The sequence below is a fragment of the Delphinus delphis genome, chromosome 5, assembly GCF_949987515.2.
Source record: "Delphinus delphis chromosome 5, mDelDel1.2, whole genome shotgun sequence".
Classification (NCBI taxonomy): domain Eukaryota; kingdom Metazoa; phylum Chordata; class Mammalia; order Artiodactyla; family Delphinidae; genus Delphinus; species Delphinus delphis.
The window spans coordinates 123,299,608-123,321,626 of record NC_082687.1 but is presented as its reverse complement, the minus strand read 5'-3'; the positions used below and the strand labels follow the sequence as shown (position 1 = coordinate 123,321,626).

Here is a 22,019-nt window from a genome sequence, read left to right as displayed (position 1 = left end):
GAGGAAGGTGATCTCCACATCTTACCCCTCCGCCATCTTGCATGTCCCCCTACAGTTGAATTTTGAGATCATTCAAAAGTATATTATTTTTTAACAAACAAAAACTGAGACTTTTAAAAACAAAAGAAAACAAATAAAAAAAAAACTGGTGAAATTTACACATTAACAAGAGAGAAAGATATAGAGAACTAACCAGTGGTCACCAGTGGGGAGAGAGGAGGGAGAGGGGAAAGACAGGGGGAAGGACATCAAGAGGCACAAACTGTTATGTATTAAATAAATAGGCGACAATGATAAACTGCATAGCACAGGGAATACAGCCAATATTCTACGATAACTTTAAATGGAATATAATTTATAAAAATATTGAATCACTATGTTGTACACCTGAAACTAATACAATATTGTAAATCAACTATACTTCAATTTAAAAAAAATGTAAGAAAGAAAAACATTACAGATATAGCTGGAAAGGGAAAAAAAAACAAGAGAGAAGGAACAGATTTCCAATACACTAACTCTTTATGGTTTTTTCAGGACACTAATGATCCATCAGAGACCTCAGAGAGTTTATATGTAACTCTAAAATTCAAACAATTTGCTTTTTTCCTTTTTCCTATAATAGTACTTATGTTGTTAATCAAATACAAGATAACTCTTGCTATAAATTTATACATTTGTCATGTTTTCTTCTGCTATGCTTAATGTTTATTGTAGGAAACAAAATTGAACATAAAACTATGTATATGTTCTGGGGACTTCCCTGGTGGTTCAGTGCGTAAGACTCCAGGCTCTCAATGCAGGGGGCCTGAGTTCGATCCCTGGTCAGGGAACTAGATCCAACATGCATGCTGCAACTAAGAAGCTCACCTACCACAACTAAGAGTCCACAGGCTGCAACTAAACATCCCCCAACGAAGATCCCGTGTGCTGCAACTAAGACCTGGCACAGCCAAAATAAACAAACAAAAAAAAACTATGTATATGTTCTACTTGTCACAGGTTGTGAAAAGCAATTCAATTTTCTCATATTCACAATGTACTAGAGACCAAAGGAGGAGATGTAGAAGCTGGAAAAAAGGTTATGTGATGTCCTCTCATTCACATTAGCCCATTTCCTCCAGAGTCCTGTCTGTGGCTGTGCAGTATGCTCGAGTGGGGGCAATGGTCCAACACTGCCTCTGTTCTAGTTCTGAGGGAACAGAGGGGAAACTTACAAGGCAAATCTTGGCCCAGAGTGGCTGATAATAAGTAGCACTCCACCCCTGAGGCGACCCCATCAGAGAACAGCAGGCTCAAGTGAACCTAACGCACAAAGAATCCAAAAAGTGAAAGTGGTATTCCAACTGTCCACACCGCATAGGCTGTCACACTGAAGATGGCAAAACTGAAAAACATTGGGGGAGGACTGAACTTTCTCCTGGAAAAGAGGGAGTATCTGTTGCCTCCTTTGGTCCCACCATCTTTATCTTTGGCATGGGAGGTAACGGGTAGATCTTACCAGCCAGAAAGAGAACAAACAGGAAGATACAGAGGACCCTTTAGTGTGTAAAAGAGGCCCCTGCTATCAGTCAGAATCCTTAGAAGGAAAGGCAGCAAAATTGTAAAGATACTGTTACCAGCGGTGACAATGCCATTCACCAGTTCAAGGCGCTTCTTGAAATGGTGTCTCCAAATGACCCATGAAGGCTGGTAGGCAAAGGAGCTGCCACAGGCAAACATGATTCTCTAGGTAAGGTACAGAGGCTCCGTGGAGCTTACAAAAGAACGGGGCACGAATCCAACAGCACCCACCATGGCTGTTTTCTGACAACCAAACATGTCTGTGAAGACGCTAATGGGCAGCACAAGGGCATCATGCCCATGGAGAGAGAACTTACCCACGCTGTCTTGAGAACCATCTTGTCATACTCCTTGGACCCGAAGGTCTTCAGCATGGATGTGAAGAGCACCCCGCAGGCGTTCTGGACGCCGAGCCACCCTCAGGGGCCTCACGAGGCTCAGGGAACTGGGCGCCCAGCAGCCCGCCAGCTCTACCTCCATGTTCTCGGCCGCCGGCGCCTCGGGGCCCTCCAAGGGTCCAGGGCCGGGCAGCGGGGCCACCTCCGTGGGCGCGGGGGCCCTGCAGGCTGCGCCTCGCTTGTCCCCCGCGCGGTGGCGGGCCCCTCCTGGGAGGGCACCATGGCCGACGTGGCCTCCTTGCGCCGGCACCAGGGGAGTGGGCGGGGCCGAGGTCCTGGCGCGCTCAGGGAGGAGCTTCCGTGTTGGGCCGCTGAGCTAGAGAGGCCGTCATGAGGGCGGGGGAGCTCCCTGTGGGCAGGAGGCACCCCCTCCTGCTAGGACTCAGGCCGCCCAGTCCATAGCCCCAAACCAACTCTGTTTGTTTGTTTGTTTGTTTGTTTATTTATTTATTTATTTATTTATTTTGCGGTACGCGGGCCTCTCACTGGTGTGGCCTCTCCCGTTGCGGAGCACAGGCTCCGGACGCGCAGGCTCAGCGGCCATGGCTCACGGGCCCAGCCGCTCCGCGGCATGTGGGATCTTCCCGGACCAGGGCACGAATCCGTGTCCCCTGCATCGACAGGCGGACTCTCAACCACTGCGCCACCAGGGAAGCCCCTGTTTTTTTATTTTTATTAATACCTTGCAAAATACCTAGACTAAATATATATAGCTACCTGTTATTTTAATCAAAGTAACTTTTAGTTTTATGAGTATTGTTTATATTTCAAATATTTGTTCAAGCCATTCAACTGTTGACTGAAAAAAATGTACAACTTGAGAGTTGAGAATTATGTTTTATTTGGCGAATTTTCTGAGGTCTTAAGCCCAGAAGACAGCCTCCCATAAAGCTCTGAGGGACAGCTCCATAAAGGTAAGAGAGGACCCAGGTTATACAGGAGTTTTGCAACAAATGCCAGGTAATCAGAACATAAAAGATTACTGTTAATAAAAGAACACCAGGTGTCTCAAGTTTTTTAAGTTAGCTCTTGCTTTTCTAAGTATAGGAAGATGCAAGAGTCTGGGCTCACTGAAATCATTCCTTTGATGCACACCTTGGCTATCTAAGGCCAGGATCTAGTTCTTCTCCATCCTGAGACTCCTCAGGGCGCACCGTTGGGGGTGGCTGCAGTGGCTGAGGGCTTGTTGGATGGCAGCCCTTTTGTCTCCATCCTGAGCTCATTCCGGGCTCACCATCAGGGCCTGGTAGTGGCTGATGGCTGGATGGCCACAGCATCGTTTGTTTGCAGTTACAGTAGGCAACATTTTTCATCCACACAACAAATATTTCTTAAGTTGCTAAAAAAAAAAAAAAAAGGAGTATAAGATAAGGGACTTCCCTGGTGGTCCAGTAGTTAAGACTCTACGCTTCACTGCAGGGGGTGCAGTTTCACTCCCTGGTCGGGGAACTAGGATCCTGCATGCCACGTAGTGTGGCCAAAAAAAAAAAATTGAAGTCCCTACTCCCAGCCAGATAAATTTTGGGGCTCTAGGAAATAGATTACTAAAAAAATAAAATAAAATAAAATATTTTTTGAGCTCACAGAAGTAGCCTCCACTCATCTTCAGCTGCCTAACCGAATCACCCCATGTGGATCCTTCTGAGAACAGCAGAATCAATCGTGAGTACCAGGAATGATTTAAAATTTTAACTCTCCTCCAAAATTGTTAGGCTACTTCCCTTGACTTTCTCTCTGTATAACAGCCGTTTTCCTCTCTGAAGGTAATGTAACATTCAAATGTGTTTCTCTTCCAAAAGCGTAGAAATAACTGAGTAAAGAAAAAATAATCCTAGCAGTACTTTTTGTTTTGCAGAATTTTTGTTTCTCTTCAGCTTTATGGCTTTCATTAATCCTCTTTGGCATACAAAATAAAGGTAGATGTATTGCTTTAATGACTATGCATTTGCCTTAAAGAACAATACAAATGCCTGTATTTCAAGGCATTAAGCACATTAAAGTCAATACAAAGGGGAACTAGTTCATTAACTGTTTTAACCTAATAGTTAATGAACTAGTTCCCCTTTGTATTGATTTTAATGTGTTTAATGCCATGTTTATCACTGTATAGCTTTCAAACAAAAATACTGTAATGCATGCTGAAGGATCAAATAACTGACTTTACTTTCAGTATTTCCACTTTTCTAAATCATACAGAGAATAGCTGAACTGGACTTATACCTATTTTGGATTTCATTTACATTGGTGTATATAATAGTTCTAATTTCTGAACTTTGTACGCCAAATGACAGGTGATTGACACATACTATCTCATACTAGCACCTAACAGGGGTAAGAGCCCTGAAAAGCAGGTATTACCACTTACATTTTACACATTAGGAAACTGAAGCTTAGAGAAATTTAATAATTGGTCTTTTGTCACACAGGTGCTTAGTTATAGAACCAAAATTTCAATCTTATGTGCCTTACTCCAAAGTATGTCTTTTTCACTACCCCATAGTGAAAGTGGGATCTCTTTTTTAAGACATGTAATTATTGTTTTAAATTATCTGATTTAGAATTCATACAATTCAAATCAGTTCAACAAATACTTTTTGAATGTGTGGTTCAATAGACATATGCTGCTCAGATAAACCCAAAGAGTCAGGCCTCAGGTAGCCTACAGATTAGCAATGAGGCTATGACAAGCATGAAACAGCTATAATTCCAAGTAGAATGTGCTAAGTTGATGCAGTATCATGATGATTAAAAGAGGAAAGTTCCCTTTGGTTGAGAGAACCAAGAGAAGTATCTTGGAGCAGAAAAGGTTTGAGATGGCTTGAAAATAGACAGCATAGGCAGAGAAGATAATGGGGATGATGAGTAAAGAAAATGGTGTGAATGAATGCATAAAGACAGGAAACTATGATGTATATTTTCAGAATAGCAAGAAGTTGTTCACTTAGATTTTGTAATAAAATCTGGCCAGAAATCAAATAGAAAAGCCAGCACTTGCCTTTGAATATTTACCTAGAGACCAACTTCAAAAGCCTGTGTGTACTTCAAATATTCCTCTCCTAATAAGCTAAAAGAAGAGAGTAGACACAAAGTAGCTTTCTCATGATTTGAGGGTTACTTAATGTAGGAAGAAGAGGCAATGAACATGAATTATATGAATATCTTTTGTTTCTCATACCAGACTTCTTTCAGTAAGGAAAAGTAGGAGACTCAGTTCAAAGAAGATTTTTATAATAATAATTTTCTGTTAATTTACTGCTGTAGATAACAATGTTTGTGAGAAAATAACTCCAGCGTCAGAGTTACTAAAAATTTCAAAGGCATCTAATTTCTTTGATTTTGAAAGCTGATAACATCCTGTGGTGCCGGATTTGCATACTGATTACAACTGTAGCTACAGCTGAAACAATGGTCTCCAAGCAAAGGAGATTCTTTCTAAGTTGTTATGATGAGTATGGCTTGGGGGCTTCTAGGGAATTGCAAAGTAATCTGTTACATGTAGGTAATTATATGCTTATAGGTCTTAAGTCAGCCACACTCTATAAGTGATTCTTTTAGTCAGTATTCTCCAGAAAAACAAAACAGAGAGAGAGAGAGAGAGATTGATTGATTTATTATAAGGAATTGGCTCACATAATTACGGAAGCTGAGAAGTCCCAAGATCTTTCATTTGTATTGGAGGCCCAGGAAAGATGGAGGTGTAAATTCCAGTCTGAGTTCAAATGCTTGAGAACCAGAAACACAAACAGTATAAGTCCCAGTCTAAGGGCAGAAGAAGACCAGTATCCAGCTCAAGCAGTCCTCTCCCTTTTTGTTCCATTCGGACCGTCACCTGGTTCAATGATGTCTGTTCACATTGGGGAGGGCCATCTTCTTTGCTCAGCCCGCCAATTCAAATGCTAATCTCTTCTGGAAACATCATCACAGGTATGCACAAATATATGTTCAAACAGATATCTGGGCATCCCATGATTCAGTCAAGATGACATATGAAATTAATTATCACCGTGATGTGATTCCCTCAATAGAGTTTCATGAAGATTTCTATTTAGGCCAGTTTTTATGGCTTTTACTTAAGCACCAGGTTAAGAAAAGGGGTAAGGGTAATCTTTTTCCCTTTTAGAATGTGATGATATGTCAGTGCTCTCTTGGAGAGAGGAGGAGATAGCCACCAGCAAAGGTGGGGAGGTGAAAGGAAATTGACACCTTAGAAAAGGCATCAGGATATAAGGACTTGTGATAGCCCTCAAAAGTTTTTGGGGAAAAAAATATAAGATTTGAAGGTAAAGTAGAGCAGTTATATGGTAATTTCTTGAGAATAGCAGGAGCTCCACCCTCACCTAACTGGTCCAGTAGCAAGTGCACTTGCTACTTGTGGAATGACTGCAAATGTCTCTCCTTTTCACCAAGAGCTACCACCATAAAGTTAGAAACGAAAGGCAAGTTTTCAATGTGACCAGCTATTGGGGCATACAAAGCCTAGGAGATATGCCTGCTAGATCTCTCACCAGCACTATTGAGCCTTTCCAGGGAGATAATTCTATACAATATGCCATATAAAATAGTATATCAAAAAAAGAAGAAAAGAAACCTATTGGGCAGAGTTAGAATTCTCTTGCAGGTGGAGAGAGGGGAAAGCTGAGATCATATATACATTTGTAATTGTTTTCTTGTCTTATACATGCATTTTTAAAAAATGAATGTTTTCCTACATCAATAAATAGTCTTCTATGTAATAGAAATAAGTAAATAAAAGAGAGGGTCCATAGCTTTCCTCTGATATTTAAATGGGGTTTGGGATCATCCCAGATACTTAGAATTACCGCTGTAGAATATGAGAAATATTAAGAGCAAGAAAGAAAGCAATGAAAACACATGGTGAAATTTGGTTCTTTCTTTAATCAGTAGTATTATAAATAATAAATTCCGATGTTTAGTCTGAATTTTATTTTTGTTTTTGTTTATATGTGTAATACCTAATGGCATGTTATAATTTCATTACATAAAGTCCCCCCAAAATAGTAAATCAGACTAGAAAAATTCTTAGGTATGCCAGAAGTGGGCAAAGGGAAATGTGGTTGGCCCAGAAAATGTCTCATGCCTGCCCAGTTGACAATACCTGACCCATCTAGTATAGGGAAAAGGTTACATGAGAAGCCTCTTAAAAATAGGTTGTTGGGGAATATATTTCAAGATATACAGAAGGATGTCAGAGTAACACCAGAACCTTACTTAGACATGGAATTATCTAGAAGGCAATGGAAAAAATAGAGAAGAATTCCAGTAGAATCTCCAGGATGCATTTAATCATGATATCTGATTCTGAGGCAATTTTTCTGACTTACCTGGTAAGGTGGAAAAAAACAGCAAATAAAGATTAATTAAAGAAGTGAGAAATAATTGAAATCAAAGGATTTCTTATTGATTTGCAAAACTTTGTAATAACAGCATTGTCTTTTACTCATACTAAAGAAGAAAAAGAAACCTCAGGTTTGGAAGGAAAATAAGGGATTATAACTGGGTGCCACAGAGCTCCCAGTATGCAATCTAAAGAAAGAGGAAATTACTAACCGATAAAATAACTGTGTTCTTTTTGAAGATTCAATTTTACACGACATCAGTTTAGTCTAGACTTAGGTTAGAAACTGCTGACTATTCCCAAGCTTCCTTAAATATGGCCTATTGGGACTGTGCTCCTGGAAAAAATCTATCAGAATTCTCTGTGGTTTCTAGAAGCATGGTCTTTCTGAGTATACACACAATGGAATCTGTTGTTGGCTCTAGTTATTTCTGCCTTTTAACAAACTAGGGATTTGTATATTAATCAAAGTACAGCGGTCAACATAATGGTCAAATAATTAAAGTTTATGTATGTGCAAGGGTGAAAATTAAGTAAACCCAGTCCAATTCCCTCTGAAAGTTTTTTTCCTGGATTAACTTCATAGATTCAGGAGATATTAGTAGGGAGCATGGTAGGACCACCAGCTCTGCCATATATTAAACTGGTGTTATTTACTCTTATGGATGTGACGCAGCCCTAACCAAGTCAAATAAATGATTAAATTTCCTGTTGTTTCTGGTAACTTTGAGTTTGGTTTCAGAGAATTATGTAATTTTAAAAGTGATAGAAATTTTCATGTGTGCTTTCAGATAGTAATGTTCACTTTAATTAACAATCGATATTCCTTGTGATCAAATAGTATCAGGACCCTTTTCATAGTTGAGGAATTCCCCACCTTATGACTTTTGGTGGGAAGTAGAAATTGCCTGTTATTATTAAAAAGTTGAGAATGTCAGACACTCATTTTCACAGCCTCCCTTGCAGCCAGAAAATAGACATGATATCTATGGCTTGCCAATCAAATGTACTCACTACGTACTTGACTCAGGATCTAGTGGCACAAGAAGCACCAAATAGTGGCACGTTTTCCTCTTGCATAGCACTGGGGAGGTTTTGGGTAAATCCGATTTTGTCCTTTGTACAGAAGTGGCAGTTATATCAGCAGCATTAGTAGTTACAGTTCAATTTAAATTTTTAGGGCGGAAGAAGGGGACAGAAGCAAGAGCAGGTAAACTAGTGTCTAGTGGCAATTTCTGGAGCTCTGTCACTAGATCAGTGCTCTACCTGCTCAGTTTTGGGGAATTGTTCCTGAGTGCTTAATGGAAATATTTCTTCTCTAGTTCCTCCAAAGATTCTGTGAACTACGGTGCATCTATTTTATAAATTCCTTATCTAATTCAGTCAGCCAGAGTTGGTTTATCTTACTAGGATCTAACAATCATGACTGCCAAAATATCTAGTTAATATTAGTATTCTTTAAACTGTGATATATTACAAGGTGTTAGATTATGTTTCCCAAAAGCAGACGCATAGATAAAAATTTGAATACAAGTGTTATATTTGTGAAGTGATTGCCAAATACCAGTTTGGGAATGGGGAAGTAAAGGGAAGGGGGAAAAAGCTAATAAATATTATATTATTGAGCAGATTATTGTTTTCAACAACTCTGGGAGAAAATGTAGAACACACCTTAGAGCTATCTCTCTTCACCTAAGGGAGAGATGATGACTGGTAATATAGCCAATTAGCCTCTTCTCATCACTGCCATCTGAGGCAGGGACCTTGCAGAGTTGTGTGTAACAGAGACAGCTGGATACCAAGAAGGACAGCACACCTACATAGCAGCCCTCTCCAGACAATCTGACCTTATTTAATCAGTATACCCAGATATTGACACCTAATCAACATAGCCACTTATCTCTTTTTTCCTTCTCTGAACTTCATCCCCAGGAAACTGTCTGGACTCTCTGCTAAGACTGTGTATCAGCATCTTATTTCTGCTGTAACAAGTCATCATACATTTAGTAGCTTAAAACAACACAAATTTATCCTTTTACAGTTTTGGAGGTCAGAAGTCCAAAATCAGTGTCACCGCACAGTTTTAAGGTGTACTGGCTCCCATGAAGGATCTGAGGGGAGAATCTATTTCCTTTATCTTTTCAGCTTCTAGTGGCCTCCTATGATGGTCAATTTCATGTGTCAACTTGACTGGCCTACGAGATAGTGGGATAGCTGGTAAAACATTATTTCTGAGTGTGTCTGTGAAGGTGTTTCCAGAAGCGATTATCATTTGAATGAACAGATTGAGTAAGAAGACAGGGCCTGAATAGAACAAAAAGTAGAAGAAGGGCAAATTCGCTCTCTTTGCTTAAGCTGGGACATCCATCTTTTCCTGCCCTCAGACATCAATGCTCCAGGGTCTCGAGCCTTAGGGCTTGAACTGAGACTTTCACCATCGACTCCCCTGGTTCTCAGGCCTTTGGGCTTGGACTGGAACTACATCACTGGCTTTCCTGGGTCTCTATCCGGGCCACCACAGATGGCAGACTGTGGAACTTCTCGGACTCTAAAATTGCATAAGCCAATCCCTCACAATACAGACATAGCTCATTTTACTGCACTTTGCTTTGTTGCACTTTGTAAATATTGCATTTTTTTACAGAATAAAAGTTTGTGGTAACCCTGCCTTGTCAAATGATGGTTAGCATTTTTTAGCAATAAAGTATTTTTAATTAAGGTATATACATGTTTTAGACATAATGCTATTGCACACTTAGTAGACTAAGTTATAGTGTAAACATAACTTTTATACGTACTGGAAAACCAACACATGTGTGACTCGATTTATTGCAGTATGCACTTTACTGCAGTTGTTGGAACTGAACTCACAGTGTCTCCGACATGTACCTGTAAATCTCTTTCTATATATCTATATCTCTATATAATTGGTTCTGCTTCTCTGGAGAACACTGGCTAATATATCTCCCCTATTCCTTGACTTGTGGCCCTTTCCTCCATCTACAAAATTGCAGCACTCCTGTCTCTGTTCCCCCCATCATATCACCTTTTCCTTTGATTCAGGCTCTAACTATGCCTCTCTTATAGGGATCCTTGCTATTGCACTGGGCCCACTCAAATAATCCAGGATAATCTCATCTCAAAATCATTAACTTGATCACATCTGCAAAGTTCCTTTTGCCATAAAAGGTAACCTTCACAGACTGTGGGGATTAAGAGATGAGCATCTCAGAGTCAATTATTTGGTCTACCACAAATAATGGATTTCCTGCTTGGCAATAAAACCTTTTCACTCAGCAGTCTTTCTTTGGTTTTGAAATGCATTTGTTTTGCAACAGTAGAAAAGCTGGGCAATTTATTTCTCAGCTCACGTGTTTTTATTGACTGGAAGCTGCTTTAAGGGCATCAGCTCCTTAGCACTTTCTGACTCCTTTCCTATCCCCCACCCACTAGCCAATAGAAAGTCCTGAGGTGGAGAGTTGCAGGTGTTTTTAATAAGATGCTAGTGTCATACGCTGGAAGAGCGAGTGCTGAGGGGACATGAACATGGCATCAACAATGTTCCATACATATAGAAAGCAACCAAACTACATGAGAATTAGCCAAACTAATTAACTAAATACTATGTAAACAAGTTCAGTTCTAGGTAATGGGCATGTGATGACACACACTTTCCCGTGAGGCCATGTTTAAAAGCTGACTCTATGAGTTGCCTGTGTATCTGTAGTTTGAGTGTCTCCACTGATGATAAGACACAAAAGAGGGAATGCAAAATACACTTCATGGCAGACCTCTGAGAGTTACCTGATAAGAAGGGGAGGCAATTCTTGATGAATTTTATGCCAACCCTTTCATGTTCATGGGAGATGTTATTATTAGTACATGGCATGAAAGAAGAAACTAGGAGATCTTGTCACAGCAGTAACTTCAAAGAGAGGTTTAAACAGCCTTCTGTTAATTTTTCTGGAGAGTTAATTTTAGTCTCCTGGTCCCTTTTGGAAATTGAGCACCAAAAACAAGCATGACAATTAGTCATATTTTGGACATCAGTTTCTATGGTATTTCTACAAAACTTGAGTTGCATGTACTTTATTCAAGTTTAGGAACAGCAGGATATATAGCTGGAAATGAAAATAAGATATTATAGTGTAGGATTCTGTCATCAAATCCCATATCAACACGTTAGACAAAACTTATGTATTCTCAAAATTCCACTTGGAAATCCTTTGTTTTATCTATAGATACAGAATTCAGAAATTGAAATGTTCAAAAGTTTTCCATGTTGAAAAATATAAACAGGCTTCTGGATATCTTTGTCCTATAAGGATGATTTTGCCAGTTTTTTCCAGTTTCCTCCTGGGCTTCAATTAACTATTCCATAGTAATTAAGGCTGCAGATGGAATCATTTCTTACACTTGATCCCATGAATAAAGCGGTTTGCTGCTTTGTCAGTGATCACAAAATTATCCTCTTTTTGTTTTGATAGACTGAGCCATAATATATTGTGAATCACAGGTTGAACTGTTTCATACTAAGAGAGCATAGAGCGATGACTGAGGAAAGAGCAGATTTAGATCTTATCTCTCATGCTTACTCTGAGGAACCTACAAGAACTTCCATACTATTTACGCTGTTGATTTTCTCTCACACAATCTTCTAGTTAAGCATCTATACGTGAATTTCAGTTAATCAAAAGGTTTATAATAGTGAACTTGAAATGTTAATCATGAAGCCCAACCTGGGATACGTCCAGGTTTTATTCAATTCCTGAAACATATTTAATTTGGAAAACTTTCTTTAAATATAATACAAAATTACACATAAGAAATTGGGTACAGAGCCTTGAAGGGATACCTTGGAAGTGAAGGGACCTGATGCACAATTTTCAGTAGCTTCAGGGTAAACTTGCTTCTGGGACCAAAAATTTAATCGTTTAACTTTTGAGAAGCACAAATAGCTTTTGAGCAGGAAAATACCTGGATTTAAAAAATAATCTGGGGCTTCCCTGGTGGCACAGTGGTTGAGAGTCTGCCTGCCGATGCAGGGGACACGGATTCGTGCCCCCGTCCGGGAAGATCCCACATGCCGCGGAGCGGCTGGGCCTGTGAGCCATGGCCGCTGAGCCTGCGCGTCCGGAGCCTGTGCTCCGCAATGGGAGAGGCCACAACAGTGAGAGGCCCGCGTACCGCAAAAAAAAAAAAAAAATAATAATAATCTGGAAGTATTATGTCATACCGATTAGAGCAAAGAGAGGCTGAATGTAGGGAAACCTATTAGAATTCTACTGTAACAAATCAAGGCACAAAAATGTTTTAGTCCTAAGTAGGGGATTGAATTGTAATTGGAACTGAAAAGGTCTTTGCAGGGTTTGAAGACAGGTTAGCAGAAGTAAGTAAAGGAAAAGTGAGGATTAAGGATGATTCTGAGGATCTGGTGTCTACAAGGATAGTGAATGGGAGAATACTGGTGCCAAGTGGAAGACAAGACAAAGCCAAGAAGAGGGTCAAGTTTATAATTCTGATTTTTGACATTTTAAGATTTAGCTGTAGGCCGAAGGAAATCCAGATGAAAATATAAACCAAGGGGCTTCCCGGGGCTTCCCTGGTGGCGCAGTGGTTGGGAGTCCGCCTGCTGATGCAGGGGACATGGCTTCATGCCCCAGTCTGGGAAGATCCCACATGCCGCGGAGCGGCTGGGCCCGTGAGCTATGGCCGCTGAGCCTGCGCATCCAGTGCTCCGCAACGGGAGAGGCCACAGCAGTGAGAGGCCCACATACCGCAAAATAAAAAAGAAAAAATATATATATATATAAACCAGGAAGTAAATAAAAATGCAAGTGTAGCATATGGTAGACAGTTTAGGGCTAGAAAAATAGAGACACCCTACATATCTCATAACTGATATATAAAAAAAAAAACCCATGGCGCTTGAAATGAAGAAATAAAGCAAATGCACAATAAATACATATAGATTTCTGCTTCTTGTTTTTACAGGGTTATTTTTCTTTCATTAGCACATCATCGTCCTCTTAGTTGATTGAAATTTGGGACGTGATTATTAGACTTACACAATAAATATTGAACTTATAAATGCCCCTAGAACCTATAATACATAGTATATATGCACTCCTGGGTCTCAATATGTATTATTCTTAGTGATAATATAACTTCACTTAAAAAACATGGTTTTCAGTTAATAACTGCCCTGTTTTACTCTTGGTATTAAACTAAATAATGCACTTTTTAATGTAATAAATTTACATGAATATGCATAAAGAAAACAGAATGTTCACAGTAAAATATTTCCTTTTCCTGTTTTTTTACCTCTAACTCCTTACGTGATAAATTGGCCATCCCTTTGGAATTCAAGCAATTTCTTGTTTAATAGAAATTTAAAAGTGATTAGAAGACATTAAAATGAAAATTCAAATATCATTATTTATTTATTCTAACTTATTTATTACTTATATAAATGTTAAATATGTGACATTACATAAATTAAAGTGTTTTAAAATTACCAGTCCATTTTATGACTTTAAAAATATTAAATATAAATTTCTGGGGACTAATTAAGTTGTAAAATCTGTGCCATCAATGGATTACATAAATTTTGAGGCTCACAGTAATAAATATGATTGATTACAATAGCCAAATGTTTGCGTAAATTGATAGGAAGGAATATGCAGCTGAGAACCTTACATGTGGATATGTGAATTCTAAATGGAAACATGAGGATTTCTAATATGCATGTAAATCTACCTATAATACAAAAGGCTAGGATATAATAAAAAATGTTTTTTATTTTAGTAACTAGAAAGATAAACACATATCTGAACATTTCAAAAATAATTTTGAGGCTAGAGCAATCAGTTCAGAGAAAGAGGTGAGAAACAAATCTCCAATAAAGTAAAACATAAGTGAGGCTGAAAAACATAGTTGTCTACAAAATGGACATGGAATAAATGAAGCATAGAGAGAGAAGGAAATTGGGATATCAGCCCTCACTCACATTGTATTCTAACATAAGAAAGTGTAATTTCATTTTAGTCAATCCAAAATATTCTGTGAGTGGCTGGGAGGTATGAAGTAGGGCTTAGGGTGAGTGTAGTGCAGTAGATAAGAGTATGGACTCTGGAGTTGGCCTTTCTAGGATAGAATTATCTGGGTAGTTTACGGCAAGTGACTAGACTATTTGTGACAGTTTCCTCATCTGTAAAATGGAATATAAATAATACCTCACAAATTACTGTGCATATTAATTGAGTTAATACATTAACATGCCTAGAATAATACCTAGCATATAGTAAGCTCTTGATAAATGTTATCGTCTATAATAGAAATGGTTGCTGGGAAGTCATTTTATTTTCAATAATTTCCACTTTCACATTCTCTTTTCTTCAGTTGTCTCCAGACAATAGAATGAATAAAATTTTAGAGAATATATGCGGTAGTATTTCTCATGCCATATCTTTCCTTATGCTTTCTTAAGACAATTTGTCATCTTTGAACTCTTTTCATTTCCAAAATATTACTGAAGTCAGGATTTTAGAAATTCGTGGAATCTTCTTTGACTCTAGCATATGGTAATCTTCTCCGTTATGAATCTTAGAGAAACTGTTACCTTGTAATTTTCATATACTCTCTAAAATTATTAATGATTTTTTTAAGTAACAATATTGAAAACACCTTGACAAAAATGCCAAATCTTTTTTTTTTATTCATTTATTTTGGCCACACCATGGGGCATGCAGGATCTTAGTTCCCAACCAGGGATCAAACCTGCGCCCCCTGCAGTGGAAGCACAGAGTCTTAACCACTGGACCACTAGGGAAGTCGCAACAATGCCAAATCTTATACTTCTCTCTTTCTTTTATAATGTCTAAATTCATTCATTTTGAAGACTAGGTAAAAAACTAAATACAGTAACTTACTAACAAAATCTGTCTTCATGCAATGCATTATTGCTACTCAATAGTCTCTGTTAATTTATTCTATTAATTTTTAACTTTTTCAATGATTCAGACTTTCTGTTTGAATAAAATATAACTAGTGTGATATAGATACTAACCTGATATTAGTATCAAATTTTTTTATTATGCATAATAGTATTTTTTACTGTACTCTAGATAGATTATTGTGGTAAACATAATGGAATTTCCAAAGAAAGGTGTCACAAAGTGGAAATAAACATCAGGATTAATAACTTTTATTTAAGGCAAAAATTCTGTGAAGGCCTCCTAATTACTGGTGCCATTCTGACTAGGATTAAAAAAATGGGTGGGGAACAGTTGGAGTCAAATTTCCAAAAAAAAATAAGCAAGCCAGAAACGAAAGAAAGTCAGTCATTATAATGGAACAAAAATGGAGAAAAATAAATACTACCCAGACTAATACAAAATCAGAAAATATCTTAGCAAATTAAAGTCTCCATAGAAACAGCAGATCTCAGAAAAATTATAGGTCTTGATTTGGAAAGATTATGGTAAAGACCACAGGTGGCTGTCATTTTTTTAAAGCATGTATTAAAATCTAAGATACTACTAATTTTAATAAATGAGTGCTCTGTCCATCTGTTACCATCTAAATAGCTATACTAACATGAGAAGTACAGTAACTTCAGTCTCTGTAAGAAGTCATACCACATATTCCTCTTATAAGCATATGTATGGAAATACATATAAATATATTTAATTTATGAGTAACAATCTTTATTATAATGTAATCTTTGTTTGGTCTTGTGACTAAGCAATAAATTATTGGACATTTGCTCTCATGTTGATAAATTGCATACATAAGTAAAAATGTCTTTCAGTCTTTATTTAAAATCACAGGACCGTTATTCAATGGAGTTCTGAAAGAACAACATCTTGCCCATTACTTCCTAATGGATTGTATCATTCAAAGAGGGAGGTTTGGAAATGGGCTACTACGGAGAATGAGAATTGCCATCATCCTCTATCTCTCCCACATTTTAAGTAAAAGTGACAAAGAAAAACCTTAGTTTGCTATATTATTTGCAAAAATGTCAATTCATGGATTATTAGTGTAAATGGCTACAGGCAGTTAGTACTGTAACATCTGGATCTAATGAAGAAATGCAAAGCCAAAAACATTTGGTGAGAGTTTAAATGAGGTCATTCATCTGCTTTTGAACAAAGATTTCCCCCAGTCCCACATGCAAAAGTGAGCAGTGTTTGATTAAGACATTACTTTAAAATGGTATCAGTCAAACCACCAGAATATTCTGTGAGCCAATAAAATATGTGAATAAGAGACAAAATTGAATATTCAACATTTAATATAATAATGCCTGAATCTAGACTGGTTTTATTTACAATTTCTTTCTACTTATTAAAGATGATATCCTTTTACATTATTACTAAATAATAATAATCAAAATTTGAAAATATTCCAATTATACACAATTTCAGAACAGTGCTCTCTAGTCAATAAGTATTTGCAATAGTTACTATAAATTCAATTAAAATTATAATAAAATGCGATTATTTTGTTTTTTAATAGTAAAAATGTTATTATTTTGGGTTTTTAGTTAATGTGATTAATTTGGCTTTAAAAAATTAGCAATTATAAAAAAGCAAACTTAAAAGTAGTCATTTATATTGAACAACTACAATGAACTGTTCAAACATAAATTTATTATTTATATTTTCTTAGGGACACATTTTTTTTAATGAAACTTGAATGCTCAGGGAAGTAATTAAGGCTACTGTTTGATTTCATACAATGGAAGACTATCCAGCAGCCACAATTAAAACACCTTTCTTGGGAACTAGGAATAACTGAAAGGACTGAATGAATGTAGCATGCAGTACTTTAGATGGCACAAGTTTTGTGAAGGAAACACTATGCCAGGTTCAAATGTATTCTCTCTCATAGAAGAGGGAAACAAGGGCATCTAATACACTAATGGATTTGTGTTAATATCGATTCACCAGCTACTGTAATTTTTTAGCAATTTCTTATAAATCAAGGTAACAGATAAGTGCTACCATCATTTAGATGTCAGGAACAGGAACATCAGTGAAAAAAAGAAAGAAAGAAAGAAAAAGAAACCAAAGGGAATAAAAAGGGAGAATGAAAACACCAGAGGTTCTTTGTTGCCATTTATGTTTCCAGTCATATTACTTACAGATTATTATTTTTTTTAAAGTCATACAAATGTAAAGGGATAGATAAATGTGAATTAAAAGACCTCCAGAATTGTCACTTTTTAGTGTTCAAATTGTTACTGAGATATTGTCACATTTAAATTTGCTACAGAAAGTGAAAAAACAAAACAAAAAAACCCTCAGTAGTGCTGAGTCCACCCCTGCTTTTCATTAAAATTGTTTTTAACTCTTAACATTCTTTAACAACCAAATTTTAATTTATTTATTTTGGAAACCAGCCATGGGCCATTTAAAGCTGCTTTTAAATGGTCCCTAGCATAACTGCTAAATTGTTTGCAATGTAAAATTATGCACTTGGGTAGGATTTTTTTCTATTAATATAGGGGTCTCTGCTAATTATAGCCTATATGAAGTGCCATAATGAAACCTATGAACAGTTCAGAATCCCAAAGATTTTAAAACCTATTCACCTTTAATGGTAAGATTACTTTTAACGACACAGTGTTTGCGACACAGTTCGCAAACATGGGCCAATTCTTTATGGTGATGGTGGTGATGACTACTTAACATTAATGTCTACTCATTACATGGCCATCATAGACTGAAAGCCCTAATACTGAAGCAAAGAATTTCGAAAGCTTTGTAGTCCAGTTCTGTTTTTGAAAAATTAATATTATCTATAATTTGTCTCATTTTAAATTATGCTTACCTTTCCTTCTGCAACTTGAACTAACTGAAACAGTGAATGTTTAAAAAAACTAAAATTTCCATACATTGATTTGAGAAGAATAGCGAATTTGAGTAAAGGCCCATGAGTCCATTTGATATGTTAAATATATCCATTTTTTTATAGGAATTGAGCAATAGGAAATGGCATGAAGAGTACTGGGTCCATCTAGGTTATAAAATTTGTTGGTGCCAACTTATTTATAGTCCTCTTGTATAATCCTTTTGATATATGTGGAATTGGTAATAATGTCCCCCTTTCATTTATAATTTTGAATTCAACAGAATATTTTTGATATTTAATCATTATCAAAACCATGTCATTACCATAAAGCCTATAGTAATCTATAATCCTGCCAATTCTGTACAAAATGTCCCTTTCATCTCCTCTTTGCCAATAATAAATATAATAATATTTTATTTATTTTATTTTTTCTAATCTAATCATTAAAATAAATTACATCACGAGAGAAGCTAGGTATATCACTTCACATTTTTATTGGCCATTTTAATATTTTTTTCTTCTGTGAAAGATCGTTTTAAATAAGTTCCCCATTGTTTTTTATAGGTATTTGCCTTTTTAATAATAATTTGTGGAAATATTTTTAGAGTATGGATATTCACTTTTTTCTATACATAAAGCAAATATCTTCTACCAGACTGCAAAATGTCTTCATTTTATTTATGATGCTTTTGCTTAATTGTTTAAGTTGAAACATTATCTAGCCCTCATGCTCAGGTATTACTTGGATGATAATAAACGAATGGTACAAAACACCTTCCACTCCCACATATTTTCGTATACTTTCATTTCATACTTTGTTAAAATTTGCAAAAATAGAAGATTTTGCAACATAGCATTACAAGCAATTGAAGAATCTATATTAGATACTTTTTTTCCTAAAGTCTCTTTGCCATTTTCCTAGACTGGGCTCTAGCTTTGTAGCAAGTATCTTTTGTTGCCTTGGTTTCTCAGAGCCCATGTCTCCAAACTCCCTCAGGCAATTCACAAAAGGATTTAAAGATAATTTCTCAAACAAAGACAAGTTGATTATAAAAGAAATTCAGGTTCTAGTTGTTAGGCTTATACAACTGCAACTGCAAGCCTCAACTTCTCCTAAATGACCTTCTCACCCTTGGGAATCTACATTGCATAAAACCCCTGAAATATATTTTTCACAAATGACCACTTTTATCCCACAGTCTCTTGCTCAAGAACTCTAGTGGTAAAACTAACTTTTAACAAACTAAACTGCAGTCCTTATCATTTGTAAATTTTTGTTTTACCATTCCATTGCTTTTTAGTCTTTTTCTATTCAGCCTCAGCTTCTACTGAAATCCTCCCTCAATAGCTCCAGCCCACTATTGACCTATCTCATTCTGGATCATCTTTTCTTTTGTCACATAGTTCAATACTTCCTTCTTTTCTATTGCTTTCTAATTTAACAATCAATGAGTATAAATTTTTGCTTTCCCAATGTAGTAGTTTCTAGTCTCCTCATATCCTTTACCTTTTTTACCTTTCATTTTCAAGAAGTATAAGGCTTATATTTTCACTTCACATATGTAGGTTACAAATACTACTCTAAGAATATGTGTCGTGCAAAGTCCAAAATTTTGGATAGTGATGCATTCATTTAAACAATTTTGTCTACTTGAAGTAAATTACAAAATCAAAAGCATAATCAAAAAAGTTTCCTTTTAAACACACACGTGCACACACACACACACACACACACACACACACACACACACTTACTTCACTTGATCACTTGGCATTCTATATGACCAGACCATAGTATGCTTATTCTCAGCCATTCTCCAGGAATACCTGGTAGTTCATACAGATGGGGTATGAATTTTTGGCCCTTGCAATTTTACATTGTAAAGTGAATATAAGTAACATATTTTCTACAACTGATTCAAAAATGAAATATAATCCAACAGAGTGGTGTAAGCTATCTCAAATGTCAGGATTTTGAATGAATGACATTGCATAGGATTTTAATGCCATATAAAGAAGGGACAAGCTTTCAACCATTCAAAAACACCCAGTTTCTTACATGTGAAACTAACCCTTGGTGACAGCAATTGTTTGAAGTGACCAATCTCTGACTTCTTTCTTTAGTGAAAGGTGATTAAGAGGGTGATAGCATACTAACTCTGTGAACATCTGGAATTCGACAATAGACTGAGCCAGATCTGATCATGTTTCAGTTCTGAAAGTGGAAGAGAAATATTACAGGTTATACTAACACATAGGTTCCTTCTGTCTGCTAGTTGTATCAACAGCACTTCACATTTTTGCCCATATATTCTCACTGAGGTTATCATAACATGGGGTCAACATAACATGGAGGTCTAAATAACTGTTTTCTCTTTGACAAAGAGACATATAATTTTTTATTTCTATCTAGTCATTATTCAGATCTTTGTAGCAAATTACACATAAAGATAGTGAATTGTATGTTTTATTGCTACAGATGTAGAGATGTATAAACCTTCAGTAATAGAAATATACATGTGCCATATTTTATCTATATAATCATATGTGTCTTGATATATTTTAAATTTCCAAACTTCCTAAAATTTCTTGCCCAATTAAAGGGCACACACATGAATATTCACAAAATAATTTTAAAATGTGAAAAACTTATCACACAATGAATATAGTTTATATTAATTCAAGGAGAGATATTTTGTCTTATTTTGTAATAGCTCTATGAAAGAAAAGTTCTAATTCCATGCTTGCTCACCATATTTTGAAATGTAAAAAAATTCTACCATTCAGTTACAATCACCTTTTTCCTTCAGAGAATATAAAAAGAAACTTAGACTACAGTAAAAAAAATGTATACCTGCTAAAAATTTAAATGAGATGAAATCAGTGAAAATAAGCTGAAGAAAAATCAAACAACCCCATAGTGCTATGGTTTGTTTTCTTATATGGTCTATATATGCTTCCTTGTCACCATGTGTTCAGTAGTGATGAATGTTTCAGGAGGAGTCCTATGTGACAAAATTCACGAGTGCAGCCCTCTGAGGTGGAAATTTTTCTTATTAATTCTAACAGTTATGCTATTTAGAATTTTCATTTCATTTTGTGTCAGTTTCTTTAAGTTGAGTTTCCTAAAAAAATATATAGCCAAGTTAAAAAATTTTAAAGTTGATTGGAATAAAGTTATTGTTAATGCATTCTTATTAAGAGTTTAATGTCTCTTGACCTTTTGTGATATCCTCTTTTTAATTCAAATATACCAGATGTTTGTATTGTTAGATGTTTGTGCGTGTATCTATCTATATGTGTATTATGTGCATATATATAATATTTCTATACATATTTCACATATTTATATATATTTCACATATATTATACTTTCCAAAGGATCAGCTTTTTTTTTTTTGCGGTACGCGGGCCTCTCACTGCTGTGGCCTCTCCCGTTGCGGAGCACAGGCTCCGTACGTGCAGGCTCAGCGGCCATGGCTCACGGGCCCAGCCGCTCTGCGGCATGTGGGATCCTCCCGGACCGGGGCACGAACCCCTGTTCCCTGCATCCGCAGGCGGACTCTGAACCACTGCGCCACCAGGGAAACCCAGGATCAGCTTTTGATGTTTTCTATCCCATGTTTGTTTTCTATTTTTATTAATTACTTGCTATTAATATTTATTGGAGGGGTGCTATTGATATTAATTACGATGGAGAAATGTTGGGAGAAGCCAGTTTAGCAAGGAAAGTTTGGGAGCTGATTTTATGACATCTTAATTTTTATATGTTGTATATGACTTATCTGTTATACATCCAAGTGGAGATGAATATAGGAATTAGAGTTTAGGGGAGTGATCTA

At 36.7% G+C, this 22,019-nt stretch overlaps 1 pseudogene; it reads right to left on the bottom strand.

Annotated features, from left to right (window-relative positions):
• Positions 1-1,279: 1,279 nt before the first annotated feature.
• LOC132426334 (monocarboxylate transporter 10 pseudogene) lies at positions 1,280-2,183 on the bottom strand (annotated as a pseudogene).
• Between the last annotated feature and the right edge of the window lie 19,836 nt (positions 2,184-22,019).